At 48.3% G+C, this 23,609-nt stretch overlaps 1 pseudogene; it reads left to right on the top strand.

Annotated features, from left to right (window-relative positions):
• Positions 1 to 2,144: 2,144 nt before the first annotated feature.
• LOC129385814 (uncharacterized) lies at positions 2,145 to 5,141 on the top strand (annotated as a pseudogene).
• The last annotated feature ends 18,468 nt before the right edge of the window (positions 5,142 to 23,609 follow it).

Raw genomic sequence — 23,609 nt, 5'->3', positions numbered from 1 at the left:
TGTCCCAAAGAATTATCTGCCACGAGGCGAGAGTGGGGCAGGCAGGCTCCTGATGGAAGAAAGTCATTATTTCTATAGGGTGACCGAATGGAAGCTAGAGCGCACACGAGTGCGTCGTTGTAATACTCCTAAATAAAATAAAGGTAGCGCCATCTCCTCTCTCCTCCTCCTGCGCCGACGTTGGCTCCCCCCTACGCGGAGCCTAACTATAGCTCGGCGTAGTGGCGCAGTTAGCGAAAAGCAGCTAGGCTGTGTGCCGCAGTTAGTTTCGCGTGTACTGAACCTTACTGGTAGAAGTTCGTGACGCATTCTCTGACGCGAAAAAGTTTTGTAATTTATTTGGTAACTTTTTGGGATATCTTGAGGCTTGCTCGCCGCGCCTGGGGTTGTGAAGCTGTTAGCAAAAAGCAAGCCGGCCATAGTGAGTTAGTTTTGCGTGTACTGAATTTTAGTGGGACAAGTTTGTGACGCATTTTATAGCCCTGCAACAACATATACCTGATTTCGGTACTTACGCTTCTCGAAAACGCGACGAGCGATTGCCGAGAGCGATAACACGGGAGTGTTGCATGCGCCGGCAGGACGCGTAAAAGATAACACGGAGGAGCTCAAGAACATGACATTTATGTATTCTGAGCGACTGAAAACAGGCTTTGCACCCACGAGCCTGACTTGAATGCGATTAGAAGGCATTCTGCGAGCGTGTAGCATGGTCTGGCTGAGCCTGTGTTGTAGCCACCTTTGTGTACTTGGCGTACCATCGTGCCGACTGAGGCCAAGTTGTTCTAAAAACGAGCAGTCACCCGTGTATTTGTGCACTTAAAGTGCAGGAAATAATGCCCGGGAAAGGAGGGGTGCTTGAAAATCGGATGTTCAGATTTTATGGCATTGTTTGGGAGGAGTCTTTGCTGCGAAATGTACGTAAAAGTGAATTTATCTGTAATGCCGCTCATTCACCACTTACCACGTTTCGCCTCTACACGCAATACCCCTGTTAGGTCAATTTACCGAAATGATACATGCTTGTAATTTACTTTCTTTCAGCTGATGGCATACGGTGGAGCATCGTACGGCAACGACTGCTGCTTACCTGGTGCCACAACTTTGGATGAATGCAGAAACCCGGAACGAGCATTTATATAGAGCAAAATAAACATTTCATCATTTCGGAAGACGTCTTTCGTTTTCTTTATGAAATTGCACCTGACAGATTCGGCGCAGTCTTGTAAAGGTCAATCACAATAATTTCTGCTTAATAATGAAACGATTCCACGCAAAGGCCACGCGAGGTTCAGCAGAAGCGAAAAAAAAAAATATGAATGCCGCGCCGAGCAGCAGAGCCGGTGCGGCGTGTACCAACTGGTGTTCAAAACGCGCGCGCCCAAAACCCAAACCGGAAGGAGTCAATAACATCCGCTTGGTGTGCTACAGTCAATTCGGCCGCTGGGCTCTATGGGAGTGTCCGCTCTTGTTGAAATTTCTTTATGCTCCAGTCATTACCTCGTAGCAGAACGCTATGAAGACGCTGCAAGACATCGTACCACTTTCGGCTTTTGCCCAGGTTGTACCGTTTCTTGAGTAAAAAACTCACCGACGATTAAGATACTCCCTAATGGGAAATATATAGGTGTTTACGTTTCGCGATACATTGGCTGGTACGGACAATCTGTCTCGTGCGGCACATTGCAAACGGAACGAACTGTGGCGCGACTGCCTCGCTAATCGGGAGATCGCGAGAGGCAGCGCGTGGGTAACGCGTGGGCGCGATTCACAACAGCCATCGCGGACAAACCTCCACTCATGCAGCGCTTTGTTTCCACATATGGCATCGGTGGACCAGCTCTCCGCATGCCATCGGTGAACAGACGACGGCGTGCTACAGTGGCGCCATCTCGTAGCGGTCGTCGCCGCTTCGCGCGGTACTAGGATTTTCTCACACATTCGCCATACCCTCATCCTCCGCTTTCCTCCTCGCACTCTGTCCGCTATCGCCGTCTTTCATGCCCCGCTACGCTTCACGTTCGCTCGGTTACGCCGACGCTCAACGCAGGAACGCGCAGCTAAGAGCTGCGCTCTAAAATTATGAACAAAAAAGGGAGGCGTAAGTCTCCCTTTTGTTTCTTGAGCTGCCTCGCCGGTCGCACATGTGTCGGCAAGTTCCCATTCCTTGTCCGTTGTAATTATTTTTATCTTTGTAACGCTTCGTAATTCTTACTGTCTTAGAAACAAGCGCTATGCTCAGTCATGGTCCATTTCACACAGCTTAGCGCAACGAGAGCCGTCGGTGGCGGCAAGTGTGAACACACCAGTGCGTTTGCGTTCGTCGTGGATGCACAGCAAACAGTCATGTGCCGGACGCAACTAGAGTTGGGAAGTGAGAGGAAATAAATATACCGTAAAAGGAAGACTGATGCATTGATAAGACGGCAAAATGGCGACTACAAATCTGAGTGCTCGCCTTGGTAGCCAAAGCTCCGGAGCCGCTATAGCTGTGGAGGTGAAGACAGGCAATTCCCATGGGGGACGAAGCTTTTGCCTATGAACGGCTCTTTATTAATGCTAGAACCACTAGACTACAGCAAAGCGGCGTCGGTAAATGTACAGTGCTCAACGATCGAAACGCAATACTAAGAGTACGCGGCTGCCGCCGTCTTTTTTTTTTTTTTTTGCGCCAGAGGTGAGCAATCGGTGATCACCGTCGGACCAAATGCAGCCACAATGCGTCACAAAGGTTCTCGTTTTTACTGTACACCACGATGCTCCAGCTCGCTGTCCTCGGCGCTTACAGTCAGTGCAAAAAGCTCCAGGAACCATGCGCTTCGAGTATCGCGTTTCAATTGCTGAGCACTGTACGTACTGTTGCCTACAGACCGCGCACATCCAAGCTTTCCGGCGTTCCATCCGTTGAGGCCGCGATGAAAAACGATTGAAGTGAACGGCTTAACCAGCTTCAGTTACGTTTCAGTAACTGTTTGTACACCCGAAAAGGCAGCGTGTTTGATCAGATTTGGTTTCACTTGGTATTTTATTTCGGCAATGCAAAACAGAAAAACAACAACAACAAAACAACAACGGAACATATTAAATCAACGTAGATGGCGGCAGAGCCTGTTGAGCCTGGCCCGGCCGTCACATGCCGTTACATGCGAGGCGCCGCGACATGATGGCGCCACCGGTCCAAACTCATGCGGGGCCCGGTGCCTACATAATGAATATTTTCAATTGTTAAACATAGTGAAACATAACCGTTCCGTGGAGTCTGTGTGGCAACAGAAGGCTTGTTTACATCATTCGGTACATCTAATGCCGTTGTCAACTGGATTTCAGCTCAACTGAGAAACTTGTAGATTAGAAACAAAACATGAAAATAGAAGGTGGTCGTGTTTGCGGCATCGTGACTATGAGAGTAGCGAAACAGAGATATAGTACATCACCAGATGCACATAGTAGACTGCTCGTTAAATGAGCCAAGAATACTACAGCACCATACATAAATTTAGACGCATCCAAATACGATGAGACTGGCCAAATGACAGATTTCCCTAAATTCAGACAGCAACTTCGTAGGCTGTCTAAGGCGAGACATACGCAGGGCTGCCAACCGTCGCGAATTAAGCGGGTCAGGTGTTAAGCAAATGTCTCGAACCCCGACTTCACTAGAGACGGCCAAATGTCTAGACTTTTATATGCTTTTAGCTCCCGTTGTCGGCGAACTTCAAGTGACGTTGAGCCAAAAGCAAGAGCCCTCATCCGGGCGCTCAAACGAGAACATCCGGGCAACCAGTCAATAACGCATTACATATATAGTTACTCCCCAACCAGTTACAAAAATATACATAACTTTCACGTGACGTCACCTCCGTCGTCTGCACCGCCCGCCCGCCATTGCTCGGTACCACGTTTGGATCGCTTGCTCTTTGCCTGTGAAGTACAACGCGTCTGTGACAGGCGTGTACGACGATTGAAGCGTGGCGGTGCTAAGAGGAAAGTGTTCGGAGTTTTGCCCTGCGTACTACGAAGGTCTTGTCGGCGCTACGCGGGCACGATACGAGACGAAGACCAAACTCTGCGACGGCGTGGACCCTTACACACTGAGAGTCGGCGCGGATGCGACTGCAGATGTGGAGCTGCTGCCAGCTACAACGCAGGTGGACATAATCAATTACCTGGTTTTGTCAACCAGCTACGTCACCTTGCAGCAGATGAAGGTGTATAAATCGCTGGATGCACACAACTACTTCACCAGCGGCTGGGTGCGGAACTGCAGCAATGCGGCTCCAGTCGGAGCGCGTCATCGTACTCGGCGAGGTAAGGCAACAGCGAATGAAAACACATTTTTGTGCACGAGGAAGCGTAGACGACAGCGAAATATCTCGTTTTTATTCTACGATTCCATTCAGACGCAGCCGATTTGTCGCACTAGCTATTTCTGTTCAGTCTTTGTGCACAGAGCAGTTAAATGTAAACGTGGTGCAGCTTTTCTTAGGTGCCCAAGAGTAAAGTTCAGGTTGCACGTTTAGATGCCGCAACCGTTGTATGCGCCAATATAAAGCTTTGCGATAGGGTCAATAACCAAACAAAACTTTCGAAAACTAATTCTAAGCAACATTTTTTTTTCGGTTCAGCCATTCTCAGCGGCTTCGGGAGCCAGACCTGAAAGTGTGGTGCTTAGCAAACACAGATGGCAGCATCATAACAGCGCACTGCACCTGCATGGCAGGTGCAGGGGAAGCATGCTCGCGCATTGGTGCTGTGCTATTAGCTGTAGAGACATCAGTGCGCTTAAGAGAAACGAGAACATGCACAGGAAAAAAAAATGCCTGGCTCCCAGCCAATTGCTCTGGCACACAGCCCAAGCGCCTAAGAGACATAGATTTCTCGTCATCCAAGATGAGGAAGAGAAAAATGGACTCGATTCACCTGCAGCAAGGTGTTGAAATCACATCAACGTGCCTCCCACAAGCCCTGCCACTAGCTCCTACTGAAGAGTCAATACAACTGTTCCATTCACGTCTTGCTGATGCTGGAGCTACACCCGCTGTCTTCATGGTCCACCCAAGGTACAGCGCTATGTTTGGGAAACCAAGAATGCTAGAACCACGTGTTCTGCGTGATCTCTCATTTGCAGAAGCTCGGTCTGAGGACTTGGAAACACTGATTAAACGGGGTGAGGACTTCCTTAGTGAGCTTCACATCAGTCAAGAAATGGTGGACCACGTTGATAGAGCCACAAGAGGACAGTTAAGTTGTCCAAAGTGGTTTGTGTACCGTGCTGGCAGAATCACTGCTTCTGTGACAAAAAGTGTATGCTCGACGAGCTTGAAAAAGCCTTCTATAAGTCTCTTGAAAAAATATGTTATCCTGAGCAGCAGAAGTTCACCTGCACATCAACAACATGGGGATTGGAGCACGAATGTGACGCAATCACGAGCTACATGTCTGAAATGAAGCTGCATCATAGTGACTTTGAACTCTTAAAGCCGGGAGTTTACTTGAGCACACAGCACCCATACCTTGCAGCGACACCAGATGCTTTTATCAGTTGCACATGCTGCGGCAAAGGCGTCGTTGAGGTTAAATGCCCTTACACACTGGCCAGGAGAGGAATACAAGAGGCGAGCAATGACCCAAATTTTTGTCTAGAGAATGTGAATGGAAAGCTGACATTGAAACGAACGCACCCATACTACTTTCAAGTGCAAACACTTGAAAGTAGTATGGGTGTATGGGTGTATGTATGGCGGTATGCGACACAACATATTGCGATTTTGTTGTTTGGACCCCATTGTCAGTGTACATAGAAAGGGTGGCCAAGGACAATACCTTTTTGAGCTCCATGCTGTCCTCTACAAAGAAATTTTTTACACAAGTGATCATGCCAGAACTGCTTGCACAGTATTTCACCAGGAAAAGTACAGAAAGCAGCCAAAATAGCAAAGAGGAAGCCTCGTACTGTTTCTGCGGAGGGCCTGAATCTGGCAAAATGCTGGCATGCGAAGGCCAAAATTGCAAGTATGGCTGGTTTCACTATGTTTGTCTTGGTATTAAGAGGGCTCCAAAACAGAAACAGTGGTTTTGTGAGGACTGTGCCACTGGAAATAGCCAACAGAAAGCTACAAACCCCAACAGAGCTGCAGCACCATTCAGCTGCTTGTCAAACGTTGTCTAGACTACACCTGAAGCGGCCAGTACAGCGACAAGTGTAAACACAGGATAGCTTAGTGAAGTGAAGCCTTGTCACCCGTTATGTATACAGCAACAAGCATCACACACTGCATCACACACTACACACTGTGAATTTTGCATGTACAGCTAGATCCACGTAAACAACTATTGCTAAATGAAGAATAGCTTTAAGTGTGTAAATGCACCAATATGAACTGGTATGCCATATTTATGTCCAATACCCATAATTTTAGCTTTCTTTTGCTGAAATTGAAAAAGTTTCAGAATAAGAAGCTATTTATAAACTTACTGTTATTATTTACACAATACTGCAAGCTACCATTTTGCAGTCAGGACAGGAGTGGTTAATACTAAAACAATCAATATGGTATTGCAGAGAGTAAAAAGACCAATTGTACTCAAGAACGCAGTCAAAACTTATTTGGGGTGCGAAGGCACTTGCAACTAAGTGGACGAACAAGTACACACGCATAAAGATTATTCAAACGACAAAATGTTCCTTGATAAGCAAGCAGCAAAAGACTTTATTGTCAACGTACAGGAATCAGAAAATGGACTATGAAAAGAGAAGCTGTGTCACAAGTAAACTACAGGGAGAATATGCACATGTTGCGACCACACACTGCAGATCAGATTCAGCACATATCTACAAGCACATGTTTGTTCGAAGATGCATGTGTGTAGGCACACACAAAGTGCTTGAGTGAATACTTGTGCGAATGTAAAAGCACTTGTGAAAAGTTCATACTTGTAAAAGAATGCCTTGAGTAAAACTTTGCAAACTGTCTACTGTGCAACATGAAGTTATTTACAATGCAATGGGAGCACAATGGAAGCAATCACTCAGTGAAATCACAAATGAAAATGCGCAATCAGCAAAGAATGGCAATGGGGGTCAGAAGACACGGATGGGAGCGAGACAACAAGGATGAGCGCTAACTTTCAACTAGGTATTTATTCTCAGAAAAACATGTATTTGTAGGTCCGCACACCGATGCGGCCCAATCACCACACATGAAAACCAGCCGCTTCCAGGAACGCAAATTTGCTTGTCGTCAGAGCAACCGAAGGGGAACTGATGCAGGTATCAGCAGCCCTCGCTATCAATGCAGCTTCAACACATCCCATATAACTTCATCTACATTCCTATACAAAACAGAGCACTCTTAAACAAGGGTTTACACCCACAATCACCGCAATGCACAGACACATGACCATCCTTACATCGGTTCAATTTTTGGTTATGTTATTTTAACTTATCATTCAGGCATCTCTCCGACTGGCCAATGTCAACCTTCCCACACGATATGGCAAGGCGATGCACCACATTATTTGTGCTATGACCCCCATTGCTGTACGTAACCAACTAGCCCAAGCCCATACAACCATACTTGTAAACAGCAAGAATGTCCGCAAGGCTGTTCACGAGGGCAGTTTTGGATTTGCAGGAACTACCGATGGACAAAGGTTGATGAGGGCACAGCAGACTGTTACAATCTTATCAAGTGGTGTGAATGCGTGTCCTGCCTTGCTAGCCACGTAGTGAATTGGCTGGACTGCTTTCATTATCAAATATTTGTTCCGCACAAGCCCTATCACCCGTTCTACATGAATGCGAACATTGGCCAGTTTTCTCGTGTTTTCTACATCCAGCGCAGTAAGTTGTTTCTGGCCTCTAGTGAAAGCAGGGATATGGAGTTTAGCACAGTACAACCCTAAAGTGTCTGCAATGTCAAAACCTCTGTCAGCTAAAACAACATCCCCTTGTGACAAATGTTCCAAAATGCCACAATGTTCGGTTATGTGCTTATCACTAGCTCTGCCTCCCCAACCTTCAGAAATGTATGTAATTACACCTTGTGGACAGATGCCAATTAAAAACTTGGCAGTGTTGCTGTTCTTATATTTAGACAAAGTCTCGCTTCTTGGCTGCAAGGATGACGGTCTTTCAATTTTGATCTCAAAGCAGTCAATTATGACTGCCACTTTTGAGCCAATTGATTAAAAAAACGCTTGTGGCATTGTCCTTTGTATATCATTTCGTGACGGCCACACAATTTGTGACCTCAGCCTTGAAAAGGCAGCATCCAGCCACTTCTCAAAAATTCTGCTGACGGTAGCACATGAAATGTGAAACCTGTAGGCAAGATCCTGGTGCGGAAAGTTGAACTTAAGTTTCATTAAGAAAATAATGAACTCTTGAAACTTTGGCAAACCATTTTGCGGCGTATGTTTTCCAGCCGACTCGACCAGTTGGAATATAGCATGCAAGACCGAATAGTTTATCATTCCCGAGTAAAAGGCAACTTTGGCGTCATCTTGACGCAGAGATTCTTCCGTAACTTCAAGCAATTCTTTTTGCTTTTTTAAGGTGCACAACTCAGAAGTAAGTCTCTTGTTGTCTGCCTTAAGTGCTTGGATGTTGTGCCCCGTTAAATCTGTCTGCACACCAATATCACCTGCAAAAGAAGAAAAAAATGTAAACCGAATTTCAAGTGATTTACAGTAGGCAGTATCACAAAATTTTGTTGCAAACTTACGTCTGCGTCCACAGTCCACAGTAGAAACTGGAAGCTCCATTCGACATTCTGTCTCATTTTCCGAGCTTGCACCGCTTTCGGGAAACTCGATACCCGCGGGAGACTGTTGCGCTGCTACGCTGGCTTCGACAGCATCCTTTTCTTTCTTTTTTTTGGCTGCGCTTCTTCGATCGCTGGAACCTCGCTTCGTTGGTCAAAGGTCTTTCACTTCCGTAACCCAGATGCTGCATTGGTGCCCAGTCAGGGTTTGCCTCATCCATCAACTTGGAAGGCTTGCCTGCAAATATTTAGAGCCATCGCGAAGCCTCCCAATGTAATGATCACATAGGGTGGCGAGACTTCGAGCTGCCGACACGAAAGCACCCATGTTTTTACACGGCACATCACGACGTTGCATAGGCAGCGTTTTAAGAATGAGCAGAAAAAGTGAGCAGCGTACGTAGACGGCAGTCAAGAACTGCTGGCGTGCAGCGAAAAAAGCGAAATTCGTACGTAAACAGCAATCAGGAATTCTTGGCGTGCAGCGTACAGTAACAGAAGCGAGGGAAAGATCCGCGTACGTAAACAGTGGACGAGATCTACTGCGTGCGTGCATCGCAATCAGCGGCATGGCTTGCCTATATCGGTGTGTAAATGCATGCGGGTGTGCCTTTTCCTTACCTGTGATGAAGTGGCGACCGCAGACACGGACGTTTTCAAGGTTCTTCAAGTCGCTCCTATTAATACGAGCAAGCCAGAGGCTCCTGCGCTTTTCGGAGAGAATCCTCGTTCTCTCACACTGCCGAGTTATTATTTTAGGCAAACTGTGTAATCCTACGCTCGAGACAGTGCAGCTGGGCCTCTTAGCACTCTTGCTCCTTGTTCGGCAACCCATATATTGCGCATATAGGCATTATTTCGAATAAAGCAAGGACTACGGAAAGACGCAAACACAGTCGTCCGTACGGCTGCCGGTTCGGTTGGTACTCGGCAATGGCGGACGCGGTCACGGAAGCTGCCGGGAGTGACGTGCGTGCAAGTTATGTATTGCTTAGAAGTTCTTCCAAATGTTTGTTCACAATATCATTCAAGCTGTAACGTCTAATAAGCTGAAGTTTTATTAGTCATTTCCAATAGCGACATTCAAAAGCCAGAGACAGGGCATTATACACTTGATTGTGATCCTTTAGCGCTGAGGCAGAGTTGTCTGTGCTCTTTTCAACGCCAGTGGTCCCTGATGTCCGCGGTGCGTCCGGCGCGCCGGCATGCGCCGGTAGCGTCCGGGGCACTGCGGATGCCTGTTTGACCAACACAAATAATTGCAATGAGGTTCTGTCTGATATCGCCTCGTCTGTGATAGGAAACTATTAACTCCATACGGACCAGTGCGCACTATGGCGTGGTGCGGTGTGGTGTGGTGGGATGCGCCGTTGTGAACACGCACTACACCCGTTTTAAGATTGTGGATAGGATCATCTCCAACCAGTCTGCTTCGTCGGTAGCCATTCTCTCGGTTACGGGAGAGCAAGCATTTCTCTTTTTGCTTTCTTCTACAGAATAACAATAAATTTACCAGATTTGCATTCCATTATGCCTGACAGCTCGTTTGCACATTCTTCTGTCTTCTGTCGCATTGCTACAAACGTAAAAGCGGTTTCGATTTTGTCGTGGTTCTACTTGTGTTGTAGACCCTGACCATTCACTGTACATGTATCCGCATTGGCATGTGTTAGTCAAGCAACAACACTGCACATTTCTCGTTCTAAATCACGACAAAGTAGGGCTAAATTCACTGGCGATTACGATACTCCCTAATACAAATTTTGAGTGCAGCTGTATAGTTTCGAATTCACAATATATTGTGGCAAATAATTTCATTCCGGAGGACAAGGTGCTCTCGGCCTCGGCACTGAGTCTCTGCTCGGGCGGCTCGTTTAGCAGCAGCGGCAGACGAAGCACTTCCACCGGTTACGTCACTTATTGTTCAGAAAGAAAGCGTGAACAGGGGAACGTGTGACGCGCGCGGCGGCGCCGCGGGCGAAGCAGCGCACGCGCAGTGGGTCCTACGCCCACGATGCGATGGACGCCAATGGCGACGGACGCGCTCGCCACGTGCTTGGTCGCCGCGTTGAAGCACGTCTCGTGCGGCACTTCGCTTTCCTCCTCATGCTTCCGCTGCCCCCTCCTCCTCCGCTTTACTCCACGCTCTCTTCACTATCGCCGTATTTCATCCTCCGCTGCGCTCCGCGTTCGCTCTTTCATTCTTCGCTGTGCTCGTTTACTCAGTTACGCCGAGGGACATCGACGCTCAACGCAGGTACGGGCCCCTAAGAGCTGCGCTTTAACAAAGAGCCATTTGCAGAAATATACTTCGCTGACAAGGAAATTTATTGACCCGTAGGCACGCTTACAACTGTGGTATGAAGGAAAAGTACAATATAAAGTACATCACATGTAATACATCATACTTGATGTAAACAAAACAGATTAACAAATGAAATAATAAATGGTGTCTACTTGACACTGGCTTTGCCACACACAACAACAACAACAACAGCAAAACTCATTACCGCATCCACGCAAAAGCATTATTGTCAGCCTCGAATTTATGAAAGGTACCTGGGGCACATACAGATACAGTCTGAACTCAGGCAACAGAATTGAGCATTATTCTGGCTGTAGAAAGACTTTGCCTCGCGAGACGGTTATGTACCGCGTAGACCAGCGGCGAAGAAACTCGGCTTCACCGAGTTTGAACAACTGTTCTTCAAGATGACCCCATATTATCACCCGTAGTTTCCGCATTCTGGGGTACATTGCTCTATTTGACTGCCGAGATCGTTCTGCGATGTTACGGAAGCACCACAAAATGTAGCTAGCGCTGTAGTAGACGAGACTCGCAAACCGATCTCGGCGCTGTGGTGGCCGCACGATGGATATTCCGAACATTCTTGCAACTAGCTTCCAGAAGGTGCGTGCTACAACGCAGTCCTTTACTACATGCGCGTTGGTCTCTGTTTGTGCGCAATATATGCATTTATCATTCGCTACCATATGCCAGCGTTCAAGCCTGTCTCTTGTAGGTAGAATGCCCCACTGATATTGCCAATGAAAATCCTTCACTTCAGAGGGCAAATTAGGTGAAAGCACAGCTGTCCATGTTTGTGTAGTAGCTGTCCGTGGAGGTACAGCTGCCTCACACAACATTTCACAAAGCCTGGAAACTGGTGTCGCACGCCACTTTGTAATTCTTAGTTGTACAAGCTGGCTTTGCAAGCGCGCAGCCGCCGCATACTGCGGTGCTGGCGTTACCGCCGTCGGAAGCAAGTTGCCTGTACTTTGCGGCATAAGCGTTCGACGGTATGGCCCAGCCAATAAAGGAGCAGTGGCCTACCAGGGTACTCATCATCATCAAGTAGATCACATGTACTCTTAGTGCACAACAGCCTACCGAATGTAACTATGCACGGCAAGCTCCATCCTCCGCTGGATTTTGGCAGACGCAAAAATTGCTGCGCTACGTATTGCGACTTGTTTAGCCAGAACCATGAGAAAATAAGTGAGTTTACTACTCGTACTGTTGGTGACGGCGGGAGAGCTACCCTTGCAGCAAACCACAGTTTACTGCACAATACGTTCTTAATGAAGAAAGCCCTTTCTGCCAGCGGCAGTGGCGACGCAGTCACTGCTTCTGACTGTTCTTCAATGGAGCTGACAATGTCTCGCCACGTGTGAGGTGAAACACCACTTGTACAAAATTTGATACCTAGTATTTGCATATGCTCGGTCTGTTTAATGTCCCCTGGTAGCGTTATTTCGACACGACCTAAATTTAATGCTTCACATTTTCTCATATTTATTTTGCCCCCTGACATTGAAGCATATTGATTATAAATACGAAATACCTCTACAAGACTGTCCCCATCCCGTAAAAACAAAGTGATGTCATCCGCATACGCCGATACTTTTATGCACCCGGATCCCGGCATAGGAAGACCTTTTATGAGCGGGCTCTCGCTAAACCGCCTTAACAACGGGTCAATCGCAAGCACAAACAATATGGGTGACAAAGCACAACCCTGCCGCAACCCCCTTGTCACATCAAATCTAGGTGTTAAAATGCTGTTAAGCAGTAGCTCAGCTGTTCGTGAATACAACATCCGCAGGATGTCTACAAACTCTTCAGGGAAGTTATAGCATCGTAAAACCTCAAATAAGTACTGGTGTTCTAAGCGGTCGAACACTTTGGCTTGGTCCAAGCTTACTAATACTCCTGAAGCTTCACGCGCTGTTGTGTATTGTATGATATCACGTGTTAAGTTGAGAGACGAAAATATACTCCGACCCGGCACGGAACATGTTTGATGTACACTGACTATTTTCGGCAATAATATCTTCATGCGATTTACGAGAACGGTTGTCAATATTTATAGTCTCTGTTGAGCAGCGTTATAGGCCTCCAGGATGAGGGTTCTGCAAGGTTGGAGTCTGGCTTTGGCAAGAGCATTACGCGGCCCCGATTAAACGATTTAGGAATACCTTCCCGTGCAAGAATGCCGTTTAGGAGCGACACTAAGGCAGTGCCTACTTCCTCCCAGCAAGATCGGTAAAATTCGTCTGGTAAGCCATCTGGACCGGGTGTTGATCCGCTGTTCATAGATCGTATAACATCAAAAACTTCTTGCAGATTTGTTGGAGACAATAAATTCTGGCCTTCTCTATCTTCTACTTGAGGTAGGTTAGCGCAAAAGTCTGAAATTTCTTCACTCAATAGCTCTGCATTATAAATCTTTTCCGATGAAAATGCGTCTGAGAACCAGTTCCAAAAAATTCTTTCGATATCTCGCCTCGCACCACTCTCTGTGCCATCTTCTATTATAACCCTTTCAATGAAAGAGCTGCCATTCTGCCTCCTGCTGGACGCACGAGCCAGCCGCAGTACCTCAGGGTCGGAAATTGGCCTGTTGGTCATCCACGCCTTTGCAGAGGTGCGAGAGTACCAGCTCATAAGTCTATGGTAGCGTTCACGCTGATGATCTAGGTATTCGCGCATTAACTGTGTTTGGGAGTTACCGTCTCGTACTATTCTTATCCTTCTCAGGCACTCACAAAGTTGTTCGGTCTCTTTTCTTTTTCTTTTCCTGCTAGCTGCTATGCATACTGACCTCCACCTTTCCTTTAAAGTATAACTGCTGTAGCTACTGACGCTTTTAGTTCGGTTAGAGTCGCCTGGTCACGCAAAGAAGCAATGTCTAGTCTCCACATGTCAGTGCGTTCACCTGGCCTTCCTTCGAGGTTCAATATGACAGCGAAAGGGCGATGATCTGAAATGTACCCGGCGTCCGCGGGAAGATCGAGGATGCTGCACTGGACAATTTGCGTTGTTAATTCAGGGGGGAAATACATTCGATCTAGACGACATTGCGATTGCCTTTGCTGCCATGTGGCGCCAAAACTTCTGCCATGCATATGGACCCAGGCATCCGATAAATTGTATTCTTTCACTATACGAGATAATTCAGTTGCGTGCGTATTGGAAGCGTATTGTCGTGGCCCTCGTGAGTCGCGCATGGGGTCGAGCACAGAGTTAAAATCGCCAACGATAAAGAATGGGTGGTTGTCTAACAAAAAAGGGGAGAGTCTCGCAAAGAAGTCATTGCGGTCTGACCGTACGGCGGGTCCATAGACATTCAATGCCCGAACTTTCCTCTCACCCCAGAAAAAATCAAAAGCTATTACACGACCTTCCAAGTCAAAAAGGCGGTGACTTCCATATAGAAGCACCCTACGAAAAACCACCACTCCTACACCACGACATCTCCCGGGGCTATATGAAAATTAAGCTTTAACAGAAAATTCATCGCGATATCTTTTAACTTCCTGCTTGTTTCTCAAGTTACACTCCTGAAGAAACAGGAGGTCGACTTTTTTCTCGCGAGCGAAATGAATTACTTCCCTCTGCTTATCAATGCTACGAAATCCTTGTACGTAAAGTGTCATTATGTGCAAATACATGGTGAGTTAGTTGCGTACAGAAATAGACTAAGACAAATGGCTTACCACAAGCTAGTTGCGAACTGAATCGGCGTCCTACATCAGTGCAACAGCCAGAACACGGCAAAGTCAGCAATGACTTAGGAGTATCACAGCGGCGAACGCGAAACGGGCACTGTTCATGTTCTTCACACAAGTTAGCCGGAAGCAAGCTGATTACTAAAATACCGAGGTTGCAGACGCTCGCACAGGGACGGGAACGCGATGTCTGCGCCTAACACCGTTCCGTCAACGCTGCCTGAGCTTCGTAGCGGGGAGTAGAGGAAAAGCAGCCCTTACGGGCAGCAGAAGCAGTGTAAGGCGCCATTGTTAGTACGTCTCCGAATCGGAGACAACGTCCATGGTAGTGGTGTCTCGTGGTATTTTCTTGCATTTCTTGGAGGGTGTCGCCTTTGGTTCCGATGACGTAGAGCTCTCTGAAGAGAGCATTCTCTTGGCTTCTTCAGACGCTGTTTGCGAGCGTGTGCGTCTCTCATTCACCGCTGTACTAGTACCACTCGCAAGCGCGGTCGTTGTCTTGGCAACCGGCGTGATCCTCGACGGACCGGCCGAGACTTCGGGGAGGCCGCGATGGCGTCCATCCGTGTTCTCGCTAGCGTTCGGTGTTGTAGCACATGCAAGGAGCCGTTCCCGCTGTGATAGCGTAGACTGGGCGTCTAACGTAGGCTCCTCATCGTCTTCCGTGGCAGACGACGCCATTGTGGCAGGTGGCGTCTCGTTGCTCTCTTCGTCAGTAGAGCGAGAAGACGCAGCGTCGCTGGCATCGGGAGATGCTGGCGTCGGCGCCTCTGGGGCACTTTCTTTTCCTGGTTGATCTGTGGCTTGCGTCTGTGCTGCCTCTTCAGATGTATTTTCGCCCAGTCCTGGCTGGGCGGGCGTCACTGGTGTCACTGCAGCAGCATACGAACGTGGCGACACACAGTCAATAGTGGCGTGCTCGCCATTACAACGTCTGCATGACGCGTTGCACGTTGCAGTCGCGTGGCCGAAAATGGCACATCGGGCGCATCGAGCTGATGTGCAGGTGGCCCCAAAATGACCTTCTGCTCCGCACTTGGAGCACACTCTCTTCATTCCTTTGTATTCCAGCATTACCCGAAAGCCAGTCACCATGATGAAATTCGGTGGGGGTTTTGCCATCTCGAGCTTGACCAGGCGGCTGCCATTGCTGATGTCCGTCCTGTCCTTGAAAACGACGTCGGAAATGCCTCGGCACTTCCCATACGGTGCAAGTGCAGCAATCAGGGCGTCGTCACTGACACAGGGTGGAAGACGATAGACCGTCACATAAACCACTGGAGTGCCCATGCGTTCCAGCGGTACGACCTTGTTGGCGAGCAGCAGGGAGCCTTTAGCCGCCATCTTGGCTGCCTGAGCCGCGGAGCGGACAGCTGCCAAGAACTTGTTGCCGCCGTGATGTTGCAGATACTGCAACCCTCCGGCACCTACGACTTCTTCGATGGAGTCGATGATGGCGTCAACCGGCGTCGAAACCGGTACATTGAAGAGAAAGCACTGGGCTTTCGTTGGGCGTTGAGAAGGCGCTGGTCTGTCCATGGCTGATTCACCTAAGCAACCACGACGCAATGCGTGGTGCCCAGGCAGATGATACGCACGAGAAAAGCACCAGACAAGTTGCGAGAACAAAACGCGATCATCCGGGCAGCTTCCGACGAGCAATAAATACATTTTTTAACCGAAGTTGCTTAGGACGGCTGATTTCGCCTCACAGATACATGGTCGACTGTGTCATGTTACTGGTTTTAAGATGAACTGTAAGCGTCTCTTAGCGAATTTTATTGTAGATCACTTCATTAATACTCAACCAAAGATAACACTTTTGTCTGAAACACGTAGCTTTTATTTTATAAGAACCCTAGTATTTACATAAACAAAGCAAAAGCATTTGACCTGTGCAAGCACTCGAGCTTAATTCGCCGAGAAGCGGTTGAACTTGGGCATCGTTTTCCAACCAAATTTTGTAGTACTGCCGCTGCACGTAAGAGGACGCGCACCATTCTGCAAGTCATCAATTCTTCGACTTTGCTGCACATACAAACTGGCAGAGGGTTCATGCACAACACGTCTTCTCCACTGGTTCGAGAGGCTGACAGTGAGTAACAATTCAGATTTTTCGTTCGCTCAGAAATAATTCTAGTGGCTCACGGAATTTTTTACTGCCCATCACAGCAGTTGCTTTTGCTGAGCTATATATTTATACTAAGCGGCACTTCTTAAGGTGAGTTTTAAGGCACTTTCGGCCGTTTTCGTGGTTGGCCGTTGAAATTTCACCGTTGATACAAAATGCTTGTGTTCTCGCGCAACGGAGTTGCGGAGCGCGTTCGTCGCGCTACACAACACAGAAAATATGCCGCATTAAAGAGACCTTCGATGCTAACGTAGTTCTCACAGACTGACGAGTCATAGGTATTGAATTAAAGAACAAAGAAATGCCACTCAAAATTTATTTCAGGAATCCGCCGCTTTAGAGCCCAACCATCTCCTTTTTCGCGGGGGGGGGGATGGCATGAGGCGTAGCTGTACTTATATGCATTTTTTGAACGCTTTGCAGGTACGCGGGCACTTTTTGCGGTCCCCGAGAAACCGGTGCGAAATCTTCCTGAGGAACGATTTATGTTTTCCGACGGCGTCTTTTCGTTGTGGCAGGATTGCGAAAGCCGCCGCAGCCGATGGTTCTCCTCCCGCTCCAAGACGACGGTGAAGTCGGGGCTTAATCTGGAGGTTTAAAAGCTCGCACAGTTCAGCCACAGCGCGTGCCTTCTCTGTTTAGATGGCGAAGGTCATTGTTGTGTTTACGAACTCTCTATTGACGAAGTTTCGCCAATATATGACGCGGGGCATGCGGACGTCATTTCGGCAAAAAGATTTTCGAATCACTCATACTCAAACCGGAGCTCCATGTGGCGCAAGGAAATTACTGAACTAATGGAATTTCTCAGGCTTAAGTACGTAGAAAAGTAAAGTACGACTTACACACAACCTATAGACATGATAGCGTCAGACTGTAATTTGAGTATACGAGAAAACATAATTGTGTTAGGCAAAAGCTCAAAGACACCCCTTTTACAGCGTTTCTACCATTCATAGACCCGCCACGGCGTCCGCCACTGGCGCGCGTCGGCGCGCGAGTATTTCGGGGGCCAGGTAGCAGCGCGCCCGATTCCTTGCAACACCTCCAGATGGCGCTCGTCTCCGTCGCATCGCAATGCTGCGTTTTTACCAGAAAGCCAGTCTTCGTGGAAAGCGTTCGCGGCCAGCATTTCCTGGTAAACATCACGGTTACATACGTTCCAGTTGCCGGGAAGCGTGAGAAGCAGTCAGGGATGTTTGGATGCTATCGCGTTCCACTCTTAAAGGCGAAGCTTAAGCGTTCTGCCATTCTTTTTTATTTCAAGGCGCCAGATTCGTCCGTCTAATCCCGTCAAGCCTACGGGATCAAAGGTTTTGCCTGAAACAGCTTGAAAGTGTCGCAGCACAAGTTTGTCAGTGCAAGTTGCGCAGCCAGAGTCGGAGCACGGCGTCGGAAATCGACGGCATAAAAGCTTCCAGCGAAACTCAAGCAAGTTTATTCATCCCTTGTAGAATGAGACCGGAGAAGAGACCATGCTCGTCGAGGCCCTCGCCGGAGCTATCTGTGCTAGCGGTTACGCCTTGCAATGCGCGTTTCTCAACTACAGGAGCGCAGACCGTGTGCAGGGCCGGATGCCCAGAGTCGAACCACTCCACAGCTCTCCTCTCTACACCCCGTCCCCCTTCTAAGCCTTCTCGGCCACCGCACGTTCGTTTCGAAGCAGCTACTAGCAAAGCCCGCAAACCTCCTAAACGGTCATCTTGGATTACACCGTCCAACATGGAGAAAAGCGTATCTTGCGTAACTATTAAGCGCTCTGATGTTCACCAAGACTATGCCACGGTGCAAAACTGTCGCGTTAGATGTATTTCACAGGCACCTTTGTGGTTGGCAGCATGGTATACGAAACTAGACTAATAAAAAGCTTGCACCGTTTGGGGCATGTTGTCCCCAGAGACTAACAATCCGTCTGGCGTGCCTTTCCTATCTTTAACGCTGTGCGCCCGGTACTTTCAGGTCACTAATGACATGCGCTTTATCAGCGTGACATAGCAATGTTTACAGAAAAGTAGCGAGAGCTGAGTTTTAAAGAAAGGAAACGCAACCAAGGCGGATGACCAATATTGTTTGGAACAAGATAAGCCCAACAGGGTGCAACAGTTTTTTATAGTGTAAGTAGCGTAAGCAGTGCGCATATTTAACCGATCACTCATCTTACCTGTTCTTTTTCACAGTAAAAGTTTTACACCCACAGGGGTGTAAATCGACTTGTCGCCCTGACACCCTTAGGGTTCGAATAAAGCACCCTTACGTAAACACTACCAACAAGGATGGGCATTCGGTCGAACCAATGTGAAATGAAAATTAAGATGTCTTCATAAGGACGTCCTACTCTCCATGTTATATATTTAGAGGAGATGAGGGTCGGAAAATTATATTTCTCGTTTAAAAAAGTAATTATCTAAAATTTTGATTACAAGAATACGCTTCGACATTCTATTTTCAAGTACAAAAATTCAAGGCGCTTCTCCAAGTAGAAAACGACGAAAAATTATTCTTATCGGGAAGCGGTAGCTGTAGGGGCCTCATTTCCCCCCTTCATTATCTACTGATGAAGCTCGCCGCTGCAAGTTCTGCCCAGTTGGCGGGTTTGCTTGGTGCAACAACAAGCGGTCGTTAGAGTTCATTCCTCATTTTTCAGCAGTGAACAGAAAAAGAAGAGATCTTTAAAGTAAACGAATTATTGTTATTTTTTTTCTATTAAAAAACAGTTTCGATACGAACATAAATTTCCCGCTTTTTCTTTGCTTTTCATATTTTTCTTAGTGTTTAATTTGTCTTAAATGGCCTGAAACACAACAAGTGCAATACGTGAAATAATCTGCCGGCCCAAATGTCCACGGAGGGAGAAAGAGGTGTCCCGACTCGGCTATCGAAGCCAGCGTTCGTTGAATCTGAGTGAACAAGAACCATTACCAGGACACATGTTGCTGTCGTTTATCAATCACAAAAGGTCGGAAGAGATCATACCCAACTTACCGCTGCTTCGTGCCTGTGTGTGTGTGTGCGTTTGCGTGCCTGTGTGCGTGCGTGCGTGCGTGTGCGTGTGTGTGCGTGTGTGCGTGTGCGCGTGTGTACGTGTGCGCGTGTGTACGTGTGCGCGTGTGTGCGTGTGTGCGTGTGTGCTGTGTGTTGTGTGCGCGTGTGTGTGTGTGTGCGCGTGTGTGCGTGTGTGTGTCCAGAATTCTCTTTTCTTCAGCCGTCGTATGTCTATGTTACAGCAATTTGTGCATACGTGAATGTTCTCGTGTGACAGTTGGCTTCGCGGTGTTAGGGAGCAGCACAAGTTTATTTGTACACACATCACTGCCCACTACTTTCGATCTCGTTCGAGCCCGATCGGGATCAAATTTCTCGGTCGCGACTAGGCTTCTTTGCACAAGCAGCGGGAGGGAGCGAATCTCAGTTGAGTACTTCGATCCCAATCCGAATGGAAACAGTCGACCACTATGTGACCTACAGCTTGGCTCGTCAACATATTAGACGCACATCTATTCAAGCATGGACACAATTAACGATACAATATACTCGCAAAACAAAAGAATTAACAAGGCACCTTTAAGAACCATGAATATGGTGCAGGAGTGATATGCTAGTCAGTTCAGACGCCATGTGTCAATGCAGGCGCCATGTAGCGACGCTATCAATTCGCCCACAAAACCCATGATGCGCTATATTCTAACGCTGAGACAAGTTTACGCGAATGCCGATTCGTCGATTAAATACAACTGCAGGATATTTAGAAGAGTCCCAAAAGAAATAACAAAACGCGCACACAATTCACGCCAAAAATAATCGCAAGCGAGCGCCACACGACATCTTCCGATAGAATGACGAATGTGTGACGTCATCGGGATCCACGATACATTCGGCGCTCAGACGCTCCACACGATCCCGACAAGCACTGCCACAGCGCCGAGCATAACGAGGGTGTAGACGGCCAGGACGACGACTCGAATCGTGTTTAGTGCAGACTGCAAAGCACAAGACAGACACAAAGACATGTGAAAACTCTCGCGATTGGGATAGACAAACACAGATAGAGTCTGCCTCATAGTCAACATCAAATCGTCAGCTGCCTTTTCTTTTTTAAGTTTGCCATCAGGTAGTACGTAGTGTTTGCACTCATACGGCGTCTTTTTGTGTGAAGCGTCTTGTTTGTCATATATCTAACCACGCAAACAAAGATTAGGCAGAACTCATTCCTGAGGTTTGTCCATGTAAGCGAACCTTTTCTTTAGCTTTCGAGAACGGCGCATCGAAACAACACATGGTATCTACAATGTGCCCGTACCCGCCATGGTGGCGTAGTGGCCCCGGCGTTGTGCTGCGAGGGCGCGGGATCAAATCCCGGCCGCGGCGGCTGCACTTCTGTGGGGGCGAAATGCAGAAACGCCCGTGTACCGGGCATTGGGCGCACGTTAAAGAACCCCAAGTGGTGGAAATTAATCCGGAGTCCCGCACTAAGCCATGCCTTAAATCGTACCGTGGCTTTGGTACGTAAACCTCCTAAATATGATTAATTTTAGTTTAGTTACAGGTAACGACATCACCATCGTTGCGAGTCTATGATGGGATTGCTCTTTCGTATATCACGCGCCACGCCACGTGAGAGACAAGGCGAGCGGCGACAGCTACGTCGGTCATTGATAATGTTATGTTGTGCTTGGAAATCCATGCAAGACGACGCGAGAATAAAATGTGGGTCTTCGCTCACCCGAGTTCACGCTGTTTGAAATTCATCCCTGCAGGAGCACGCCTGGCGTGAGCTACACGGCACCCCATCACGACAGAGTCGTCTCATTTTTACGCCTGAATGTATGTGCCCCTACATTGCCCCGCTTTGAAGATCGCGATGCGGGTGTATGAAGCTCGGCGATAAAAGTTGGCACAGTGCCAAGAATGAGGTCAGCGGCGCAGCTGTCCCGGTGGATGATGGATGACCTAGATAATAATAGGCGAGCGGCGCTGCGGATGACGTCATCGGCACCGCTGACGCGGTGCCAACTCGCACAGGTAGCACGGCGCAGAGCGGATGGCTTCAGCGCCCGACATAACCAGGTGCTTGGAGATGCATTTACATAAACAAGGAAGTAATTACGTAAACAATAATGACAGAAATAAGAGAAAGTACGCGCACGCGCAATCCGAGTCGACTTCGTGGAACGAGTGTCGTTTCTTTATATGGGTACGCATTTCTATGCATACCCAACGAGAAAAAGCGTCCGTCACGTAAGATGTTCGCTTTCAAGTTGAAGCCTGCCGCAGCGAGCGACTTTACCTTCGTGCTGCCTGTCGCTTCAACGCGAACGAAGCGGCCATAACACAGCGCTCACGAAGCTTCATGCACACGACGCACCCTGTCCTTTTGGCAGATCGATTTCAAGATCACGCGCCTCTTTTGAACGCGAAGCGGCGACAACACAGCGCACGAAGCTATCAGCAGTCGACACTCTGTTGTCAGGATTGGGGGCTCAATCCCATCGCTCGTGGTCCGTTGTCAAGATTGGAGTCCGGCATGAATTCGAAGGTAGCTGGCCCATGCCGTCGTCCAACTTATCCACGCTGAGGACGTTGATGAAGGGAAGAACTGCTTCTCAACGAGAACGAGGAAAATGGGTTTATTTACAGTATTTAAATCAGTCTAACATGACTGCTTGAGAAAAGTGCATCAGTCTAACATGACTGCTAAAGAAAGAGTGTCAGTCCAACATGACTGCTCAAGAGAAAGTGTGTCGAGCATCCGCACAACAGCCGTTTTTAAACACTCGGTCCGTCGGCGATAAAAGGCGGCGAATGTTCGTTTCGTCATCGCAAAACTAGCTGCCTCCCGCGAAACAAGGTGACGCGAGCGTTCGTTTACTCATTGTAAATTCGCCGCCGCCCCGAAGAACAGTTTACGCACACAAAGGCCCACACATTCCGAGGTCTGGAGCCGACGTCGGAGGGGCGCCGCCCCGAAGAACAGTTTACGCACACATAGGCACACACCTTCCGATGTCCGGCACCGACGTCAGAGGGGCGCCGTTCCGGGAAGCTCGGAGCCATTCTGGGTAACTCGTTGTCCTGCTCATCTTCGTCGCGTGAGAAGCACGAAAAGACAGCTTTCCCGCGGCAGCTCGCTCACGCGTAGCAGATCAGGTCCGCGCTGGAGAGCTCGGGCACAATAGTTCGCCCTCCGAACTCGTTCCGTCACAACGGCGATGGGGCTGGAGGATTTGAGGCGGTGTCAGCACAAAGCCGGCTTCATCGAACGCATCCTAGCTGAAGTGACAGAGAGTGGGGGATGCGCGTCTTGTCCCCCAGTCGTAATTGGGTGGCAATCCTACATTGCAGCTCGCCATTCTTAGCAGCGCCTCCATGGCCCGAAAAATCTCGACTGTCTAGCGCTGACAACCGCTAGGCAGGAAGAGAACGGCAGGTGGTCAGGGGGGGATTGATGTCTTGGCTCGCAGCGACCACTTGTGTATTGATGTCACCGCCCCAAAACATCCAACAAGGACAGGCAACTGCAAAATGAACCCCACAACACGGCTCTGCGCCGAGATGACGTGCATTGGCTCTCACTTTAGACTCGCTAGGCTTAAAAAAACAACAACAACAGAAGTGCAGAAACAAAAAATGCTGCATTTCGCTATGCCAATTTCTGAAGCAAATTCCTGCTGACGAATTCAGCAATCATGGATGGAATCCTGCTA

This window comes from Dermacentor andersoni, chromosome 7, assembly GCF_023375885.2.
Source record: "Dermacentor andersoni chromosome 7, qqDerAnde1_hic_scaffold, whole genome shotgun sequence".
NCBI lineage: Eukaryota > Metazoa > Arthropoda > Arachnida > Ixodida > Ixodidae > Dermacentor > Dermacentor andersoni.
This window is presented reverse-complemented; position numbering and strand designations above follow the sequence as displayed.